At 38.8% G+C, this 9613-nt stretch overlaps 1 protein-coding gene across 1 annotated transcript in view; it reads right to left on the reverse strand.

Moving 5' to 3' along the window:
- The window catches only part of me2 (malic enzyme 2, NAD(+)-dependent, mitochondrial), a 28199-nt gene extending 20444 nt beyond the window's left edge, over positions 1-7755 (reverse strand). Inside the window, exon 1 of the mRNA XM_021605213.2 lies at positions 7602-7755. The gene's annotated coding sequence lies outside the window, so the exon portion shown is untranslated. The remainder of the gene's footprint in view (positions 1-7601) is intronic.
- Between the last annotated feature and the right edge of the window lie 1858 nt (positions 7756-9613).

Raw genomic sequence — 9613 nt, forward strand, 5'->3', positions numbered from 1 at the left:
TCTGGGTGGTGACATTAACTGGAGAGAGAGAGGGAGAGAGATGCAGAGAGAGAGAGGCAGAGAGAGAGAGATGCTGAGAGAGAGAGAGAGAGGCAGAGAGAGAGAGAGGCAGAGAGATGCAGAGAGAAAGAGGCAGAGAGAGAGAGATGCAGAGAGAGAGGCAGAGAGAGAGGGAGGGGTTGTCCAGACTAGAGGTCGACCGATTATGATTTTTCAACGCCGATAGCGATTATTGGAGGACCAAAAAAAGACGATACCGATTAAATCGGCCGATTTTTTTAAATGTATTTGTAATAATGACAATTACAACAATATTTAATGAACACTTATTTTAACTTAATATAATACATCAATAAAATCAATTTAGCCTCAAATAAATAATGAAATATGTTAAATTATATTTTAAAAATCGGCCAAATCGGTGTCCAAAAATACAGATTTCCGATTGTTATGAAAACTTGAAATCGGCCCTAATTAATCGGCCATTCCGATTAATCGGTCGACCTCTAGTCCAGACAGACTGTTAACACTCTTGGTTTGACCACCAGACAAAAGAAAGACAAAGAAAACAGTAATGAGCTGAACACAGTATACAAGTGGAAGGGAGGACAGTAATCAGGTGACCCAACTGTGGTTCATCACTATTATGAATTCCCATTGTAGCCAATTCAGTAGCAGTAATATCGTTACAATTTGGTAATGGAATTACGAGTTTTAAATCACTTAATTCATTAACAAAATTGATATCAGTGAAAACACTTAACTAGTTGATAGGTCTACCTTGGCTTGTTACTTCTGTAAGTAGTGAGGGAGAGAAATTAGAAAATATCTTCAAGATATATGGGTTGTTGGTAATGGAAGTAACAAGGCACAAGGCCATTTTTCTTAAATTTACAGAAGGTAAACAATTTCCCCAAAACTAAATATAAGTGTTGATATTAGTTAGCAAAACACAAAAACACATGATTGTGTTTTAATGTATTTCTGATACCTTTCAAGCTTTTTTCTGGTAGATGTTTTCTAAGACCCCTTTTCCATCTGTTTACCCAGAAATCAAAGCCTTTACTTATGCCTACATTTTAAGATTCAAAATAGTTGAAAAAAATGTATCTATGCCTTCATTTCCCAAAAATGTTGACTCTCTGCTTTCATTTGACACCCAATTTGATATGCTCCTATGAACTTCCCATGTTGGTTCCTTTTCGAAGGAAATGCCCTAACGTAATTTGGAAATGTGATTAAAGACAGAATTAGAGCAGCACTTCAATACACATCGATACAATTGTGAAATGCAGGTCAGGCCTAGACCAAGGACTTGGAAATGGTTTCATTCAGGAAATCCCTCTGCAAACTGAGAACCAGTGAGTCAATGCCTTCTTTAAATTTCCCTACACATTCATTGGAATGTAACCTGTGTACACTGCCACTCCCTCCTCTATGACTATAGTACAATTGTTGTAGTAGGCTATTACTTTTTTTTATTACAAGGAGCAAGAGTACACAATGTGATAAAGCCTACTGTCATTATGAGACCAGACAGGAATGGCTCTTGCAATAACACACTGTCAAACACAGGCCAGGCTGCCTGAACAGGCTGAAAAGAGTGTCGATGCACAAAACATATTTCAAAATGACTAAGCAACAGATACATTTTCTTTGGCGAAACAAAACCAGTACAGTATATTGTTGATATTAATCAAATCATGACGACACAAGATGTTCTAGCCAGAATAGCTTTTACATTCCACTGCCCTTTTCAAAGGGCAGCTATTCCTGTACGCCCTATGACCTTTAAACTTGTATGCCATTTGAACTGGTTATTTTGGTCAAGAGCTGGGTAACCTACAACATTGGTCTGAGTGGATGGCTGTTTTGACTGTACTCTATTCCAAACAGCCTACTATCGAAGACGGTTGTGTGGAACAGTAAATTATAGCTACAGCGATACATCTATTCAATACCACTGTTTGGCATGTAACCGTTAGCTGGATAGATAGATTGCCAATGTCACAACAATGACAACAGAGTGTGGGATTAACCTGGTTCACAGCTGAAGGCCTAAACCTATTAGAAAGGGAGTACAACACATACTGTACCCATCGACTGTGTGGCTTGCTTGCGCATGGTCTCAGTCTGCGTATGATGGCTTGAAATTCAGGCTGACTTTTACACTAGCTAGCGAGCTAGGGGAGAGGCTATACAGACATGCCTGGTGCCCAAATTTATGACTTATGTTGTGCAGCTGAAAGTTGAGTGCAGGCGAACGGATTGGGTTCAGTCAGTCGTCCTGATGAGCCCTTCCCAGCTAGCTAGTTTATAGTAGTGGAACAGATTCAGTTCAGTCAGTCATTCTGATGAGCCCTTCCCAACTACCTAGTTTATGCTTGTGGCTAGAAACTTCAGAGATAATTTGAAATGTGTCTGCCGAAATTGGGACGTCAGCGAATGTTCAGAATCATTCTGTTTTTACATAAATGTAGACGTTAAAGCCGTAGTTGAACATTTTCGGTGAAAATCACACTTTAGCTGTCACCCTGGCCTGATATTGCATATTGGCTACACTATCCCAGCTACTTGCCTTTCCTTACTGCCGGACAGCAGTGCTCGCCGAGCGGGAGCGAAGAACAATGTGCCCCGTGGTGTTGTTGGCTTACAGTGCAAACTCTGTTTAGAAGCAAATTGGCTCTGGCAGCCAAAACAGCCAAAATAATCCATCTAAACTAGGGATGCACCGATATGACATTTTTGGGCAGATACCGATATTTCCCTTGCTAAAAAACCCGATACCGATAACTGATATTTAAACATTTTGCGGCCTTTTAAGCATTCTAGTACAGTTAAATAGTTTAAACAAAGTGTCATATGTTAATTTGTTCAGTTAGGAACAGATTGTTCAACTTGTAAATTAGAAAAATTACAAATGTGCGCCATGCATGGTAAAAACTGGCGACTCTGCATTCTTCCATAGCCTTTCTCATGTTATGTGCAGTATCACGTAGCACAGCGTGTACTTTGTTCTTGGGGATTTTCCAAGTTTCAAACATGTTTTCAACATGTTTCACAGCGGTATGAGAACCAGTACATTCTTGAGCATACAATACGGCGTTCCTCAGTACGAAATCCTCGTCGACCCACTGTGCTGTCAGACTCAGCATGCTCATGGGGCTGACGTCGCTGGTCCAAATGTCAGTCGTGAAGCTAATAGCAGTGACGCCCATAGCAAGTAGCACATGGATGTGCGTTTCAACAATACTGTGTAACTCCGGTAGGGCAACATCTGAAAAATATTGCCTACTTGGTAGTGTGTACTGGGGCTCGAGGTGCTCGACCAGTTGGCGAAAGCCAACATCATCCACGACAGAGAACTGCTGATTGTCAAGGGAAATTAATTCCATTATCTTGGCGTTAATAGATTTCGCCTTTGAGTTGTCTCGCTGAAATGTTCTTACTCGATTTGAACTTATTTAGTTGTTGGAAGTGTGCGCTTAGTTTATTTCTGCGTAGTATTCACTGAACGTCTGGGGGGGTTGACTAGACATCGGGCCGGTGCCGATGTTGCCATTTTTAGCTAATATCGTCCGATTCTGATATGCTCACCGATATAGCGTGCATCCATAATCTAAACGTGAATCATTTCACAAATGCAAAATACACACTTACTGTACTTTTAACCATTTTTTTTTTTCAGTGACATCACATTTGTGGCGTCCGTCTTCCGTTTACACACAGGTGTTCGGAGACACTGATAGCTAATTAGCACAGGTAGTCGAATCAGCCTTCCATCTGTTTTCCGTTAACGAGCGCTGTAACATGGAAATATGGCCGTGTGGGAACTCTAACCCTATAAAGGTGTGTAGTAATTTAACCTTTTTTTCGAGCTGATATGAAAGATACCTTCCTTATGTTTCCAAAACCGTACTACATAAAATGGTAGGAAGCAAGCATGAGTTTTTACTCACCAATGTAACAACGACTTAGTAACTTAGTTTTAGTCACAATCTGGTTACCTATAATTACAAACATACTTAGGATTTGGGGTTATTACATATTTATTAACTTATTTCCAGATATAAGTTAAGGCAGCTCCAAAATGCAGGTGTTTCAGCCTAGTTCAGTGCTTTCTGTGGTGGTGGGGCAAGCCAACAGAAAATACAGAGTGTTGCGCCGTGATTGGCTCAGTGTTCTGCCACTCATAGGGACACTAAGTCACCGCCAAGTCTTATGGGTAGAGCTCAGAAATGTTAGCCCCTTGGGTTCTGCCACATTAGAAGTACCCATCCAAGAAGGCTCAAGGTCATTGGCCACAGATATACTTTTTTAATTGAACCTTTATTTAACTAGACAAGTCAGTTAAGAACAAATTCTTATGTACAATGACAGCCTAGGAACAGGGGCAGAAAGACAGATTTTTGCCTTGTCTGCTGGGGGAATTGATCTGAGCAACCTTTTGGTTACTGGTCCGACGCTCTAACCACTAGGCTACCTGCCGACATCAAATCACGTTATATCTACAGTAGCTTTCATTGGACTGATCATGTCAACATCATACTTTCAAAATCTCAGCTAGCAACATAACATTCATCATCATCAATCAAGTCGACAATCTACTGGCAAATCCTTTTCAATCCTTGTCATATGAAGAGAAATTAAAGATAAAATGTCTCGGTTCTCATCGGCCATTGGACATATACATTACACAACAAGTCAGAAATCGCAAATTTAACAATGAGTGGTTTGGAAGGAAGAATTTCTGCAACTGCTCAAGTTATTTTCCTTGGTCATGCCGGAGGTGGATGTTTGTACAACGAGAAACGAACCATTGATGGAGCAGGAATCGCCAGAGCAATTAACTTCAAGGTGAACATTCTCGAGCAAACTAATACACTGGCCAAAGGACATGTTGATACCACGGTGGAGATAACTTAACACTGCATCCCGAGATGAAGGAAGCATGCGACACAATCGCTGCTCATGTGCAAGAGAAGTTTTCTGAAAGTGACCACTTAATTGCAGCAAAGTTGGTGGACAGCTCATTTTCCCCCCAGTATGTACATTCCTTTCAGCACCGCAGCACACCAGTGCGCTACCAAGCTGTGGCCTGTGGGCAAACAGGAGAAGCTGAAAATGGAGCTGTCCACTATCTAACAGCATTATGAGCTGGAAAGACAGCACTTCCTTTATTGAAATCACTCTACGAGAACAACCTGCAGGAGGCCTTGTCTGAGACGGTATCTCTTCTCAAAATCATCATCACCACTCCGATGACAACCACCGAGTCACAGAGAAACTTTTCCACCCTTAAAAAGATAAATGTTCACAAGCAACTCCATGGGCCAGCAAAGGGTAAATGCATTGGCCATGCTGTCAATCCAGTGTGACTACATCCAGAGGATGTTGAGAAGTTTGCCCACAAGAAGGACCACCGTGACAACTTCCTGTTCAAGTGAGCACAGCACAACAATGGTGAGTCCATAAATATGTCTAGTATGCTGCTGCATAAGTGATGTAATATGCCGGGGAGATATGTATACTGTAGCTAAGCAAGTAATACTAAGTGTATGTTGTGTAGTAAGCAGTTAGTAGCTTATGTGTCTCACCCTAAGAATGGGGTCCCTTTCCCTCTTAGAATTGATCCTACTGTTCTGACATGGTGTTGGTATTTTGGGTTATTTTATTAGGATCCCCACTGGCTTTTGCCAAAGCATTCAGCAGAATACTGTAAGAACGGCCCATGTTCTGAATTATGGCGCTGTCCATTTCAAAAGTGCTGAATGTTCTGACTTGGTAGTGCACATGTAGCCTATAGCCTGTTTTAGAGATATGTAATGATTTAATATCGTAAGAGCTTTCATTGTCTGCTTATGTGCCCCCGTTATTTATCCTACGGTTCTGACTTGGTGTACAGGGAGAATACTGTAAGAACGGCCCATGTTCTGAATAATAATGTTGTTGTCAATTTCAAAAGTGCTGAACAAACAGGGGGCATATAGGCTACATCCATTTCAGCTCACTCATGTCTTAATCAAAATTACGGCCAGCCTCTTAACCGCTTATCGTCATATATGCCATTGCCATAGTTTGTACATCTGCATTGTTATATTGCATTGTTATATAGGTCTATCTCATGAGTATCTTCTTAATAATTTTAGGCAATGTTTGAATGATGGATTTAATAGTTTCTTACTTTGTGTGTTATAATTACCTAAGGTGCTTTTCTCCACGAGGAGGGTGGTAAGTTACAGGCCCAACAACATTATATTATAGTATCCCTCCTCGTAACCATGGTTGCCAGTGACAGTCTCTTCCCATTCAAATATTTGTGTTCAACAAGACAGTTCAGTAATAGACCCATGTAATTCCAGTTGATATTGCGAGGGTAGTTTTGTTTGCTCAATGTGCTGTCAGTGCGTCTGTATATTGTCCTTAAAAGTGGATCCTCGTGTTCGTTTTGTCCTTCCTTTTTAGACCACATAGGACTAATAAAATACGTTGAATGGTAGGCTAACCGATGAGTCTGGGTCTCTCTCTCTCTCTCTCTGTGGTGACTTAAAGAGTAAAGTTAAGGCCTGAACATCTAGCTGAATTGATCTGAACTAACATTATCTGAATTTCTGTTGATGTCCATTTGGAAATTGCTGAACGAATAGGCCTACCTCATCAGCTGAGTGTTAATTATATAACAAATATGGTGAATTTACTGAACATAAATGTAATAATGTTTGTGTATGGTTCAAATGTCAAAACTCATGCCAACATTCATTATTATTGAAGGAGAATGTGGTTCTTATCCAGGTACACAAATCAGCAAGGAGTCAATAGAAACCATATTTATTTAATTAATCAAGTCAACCATAAGCTCCACTCTCGGGAACGGCTTCATGTAGAACCTAAACGTTTGTGGGCACTGTTTGTCACAGTTATAGTGCATTTAATGTATTGTTTAGAGTTGTGTAATGGCTTCGCTGGCATGCATCTAAAAAAAATAGGTTGTTTGCCCCACCAAGACTGACATGCTAAAATCGCCACTGCTGTGGTGCCCTATGCATTCAATATTTTCAACTCGTGCACATTGATTTACAGTGCGGTGGTACTAACAGAAGTACACACACAGACTCCAACTCAACTCAGACTCCAACACAGACACCAAGTTCGCTTTTAACTAGTTGAGTATGGAAAATGCGGGCTAGACATCTGGCAAAATAAAACGCATATACATCTGGTGGACATCTGGATTAAAACAGGGCCTTCTGCCCCCTTGAAGCGCGCGCATCATTTTCGTAACGTTCTCAGCATACCGTTACGTCATAAATATTGCCACCAGGCGTGTCCCTACAGCCTCTCCCAGCTAGCAACAAATTTGTTCAGACTATGAAAATACAACTGGCTAACTATCCGACACAAAATATATTTACTAACTGACATAAAAAGCGGCAATGTTTCGATTTTTTTGTATCACCAAATTGCCGTCTTGCCACACATTAGCTAGTTAGCTAATGCTATTAGCTGGCTAGCTTGGGTGTTAAATTAAACGTTTTTAAACCGGTAACGTTAGCTATAGGTTTGACTTTCTTTTTTCTCTAGTAAGTAACGTGACACCTTACCTTCGCTTATTGTTGAGTGAAGAAGAGTATTTTTTTTTACCTGCCCCTTATAATTTAGAGGGCATATTACTGCAACAATTGCATGCGAAATGTCATCAAGTGCAGAGTGACCACCTCGTTCGTTGACAGGCAAATGCGAAGCTGGAGAAAGATGAGACTGAAGGCAGTGGTTTACACTAGATAGCACATCCACAAAGTAAAAAAGGACATATCGTAAAAATTTATTAAAACAAAAATGTGCTTTTTGGTCTAAATTTAAGGATAGGGTTAGGCATAAGGTTAGCAGTAAGGTTAAGGTTAGTATTAATGTTTAACATCACATTTCAAGAAGAGACATTGTAGAAATAGGCGGAGTTTATGACTTGTGGCTGGAGTAACTAGTAACGAAACCCATGCGGTGGAGAGTACGACCGCTTGGCCAATCAGAAACCAGGGTTTCCGTTCTCAGCTACTATCAAATCAGAGAGGATGGAGACCATCGTAAAAACTTGTAACGGTGTATTTATTTAGACTTTTGTATGTGCTGAAGATTTGTTCCCAAATGCATGGAATATATTTTGGATTTGAGGCGTGGTGTATAAATGAACAACTATGACTCAAACTGAACTAATCAGTGGAATCCCATTTATCTTTTCATCATGACTTGGGCATTTACTCTGTTATTGACACGTACGGTAGGATGTATAGTGGCATTTTTTTTGGTTGAAAAACTTGAACTACAGGTTGCAGGAGAAGTGTCGCGCAGGTTGATGGATTACACATAAATAAATAAATAGTATTTGCTGCTACTATGGTCCAGTATCACTTAAATCAGCAGCACTACGAAATGTTTAGCTTAATTCCTTACACCTACATAGCCTACATAGGCATCGTGGAATGGTGTCATTTTGTGTTGTGTTGTGTGTGTACAACATTCCCCATAGTTGTAGGTCATTACACTTTGTTCAGTAACTCATTGAATCATTTGTGTTACTTCACGTATAGCCTATTCTGAGAACTACATTCAGTATCAATAACATCCTCCTCAAATGTCATAACACATCGAATTATTAAAACCACTTAGAAGGAGCTCGATTACACAGGTGTCTGTTTTTTTCTTTTTCTTTACACAATAGCTGCCTGTAAAAAAAACTTCATTAGTGACTTGCATTGAGCAATAATGAACACTGGAGGACAGCAGAGCTCCGTCTACGACACACACGCACTAACAAAACATGATGGCCATTTACCATCATTGGCTGCAAAATCCATCATTCGCCACAGCTATCAATCTTATTTATATTGTCTATGTATTTATTATTACTATTAACATTATTATTATCATTATTATACAAATTATTATTAACGTTGTTATTATTATTATAATTAACATTATTATTAAGATGATTATTATCATTATTATTATTAACATTATTATTGACATTACTATTATTAACATTATTATAGACATTATTATCATTAACATTATTACTATTAACATTATTAAGATGATTATTATCAATAACATTATTATTATTAACATAATTATTAAGATGATTATTATCCTTAACATTATTATTATTAAGATGATTATTATCATTAACATTATTATTAACATTATTATTAAGATGATTATATCATTATTATTATCATTATTATTATTAAGATGATTATTATCATTATTATTATCATTATTATTATTAAGATGATTATTATCATTATTATTAACATTATTATTATTGATATTATTATAATTACTATTATTAAGTTCAGAGGATTCATGCTCTTCACACCATATGTGATTATAACCTCTCTTTTTCTTATATAATCACCCGTAGACGACTGGTTTGACTTTAGCCTCCACGGGACCCAGATGTGCCAAAACAGGTAATAGGAGGAGATTTATCCCCAGCTCCAGCAGTGCTGATATCAGCGGTCAGAAGAAAATAATAAGAAAAAAAAACACCTTTCAAAAAATGTTCAGTCAACTTTTATTTGTCTGTTCATCATCTAAAGAGGAACTACAAAAGGGA

Source organism: Oncorhynchus mykiss, chromosome 6 (genome assembly GCF_013265735.2).
Source record: "Oncorhynchus mykiss isolate Arlee chromosome 6, USDA_OmykA_1.1, whole genome shotgun sequence".
In the NCBI taxonomy this organism is placed as follows: domain Eukaryota; kingdom Metazoa; phylum Chordata; class Actinopteri; order Salmoniformes; family Salmonidae; genus Oncorhynchus; species Oncorhynchus mykiss.